The sequence below is a fragment of the Gadus macrocephalus genome, chromosome 4, assembly GCF_031168955.1.
Source record: "Gadus macrocephalus chromosome 4, ASM3116895v1".
Taxonomy (NCBI): Eukaryota; Metazoa; Chordata; class Actinopteri; order Gadiformes; family Gadidae; genus Gadus; species Gadus macrocephalus.
Genome location: NC_082385.1, coordinates 3,146,650 through 3,147,365, shown reverse-complemented (window position 1 = coordinate 3,147,365; position 716 = coordinate 3,146,650).

The window sequence follows — 716 nt, the reverse complement described above, 5'->3', positions numbered from 1 at the left end:
GGTTCACCTTAAGATCGCCAGCACAGTAAGACGGACATCGAGTAAACTCGGAGTCTGCCCATTAAAAACAACCTCTAAATCCCCAATAGAAAGCACCACCCCGAACACCTTGAACAGCTCGCGTTATCCCACAACAAACCCATAAAAACGGCAGTTTGCTCCGTTAAAAGCGTGCGGTTGTCCGGCCGTGTCAAAAGGCCTCCGACGCCACCATCCATCCGGGCGGTGGGCAGCGAGTCCCCCACAATGCACCTGACCCTGAAAAAGGCAACCAGCACCGCCGTCGTCGTCGTCGTCGCTGTCACATCCCTCTTCCTGCCCCCAAAAGAAATGGAGTTTGACTGCGGCTTGCTCCGGGGCCCGGGCCCCCCGGGGGCTGTATTAAAAAGGCACTGCAGCGATGTTGACAGGAATACATTTATCGGGATTGTGTCCGCTTTCAAGTGGCGCGGCCGAGGGGGGGGACGCCAAACCGCCAGGGCTGCCTCAGTACCGGGTCGCGCTCGCCATTTGATCTAGGTATCACCTGCGTTCGGAGTCAGATGTTTGAAAGAGCTCACAGAGCCTTTGATACCTCCCCCCCCACCCCCTGCGGAGAGCCGTGTGGTGTCATGGTCGCTCGTAGCCCCCATGCATGTGTACGCGTGCGACGCAAACAATATTTCCTTTGTGATCCGATCCCCCCCCCCCTGCATTGATTTTAATATCCGCCTCAC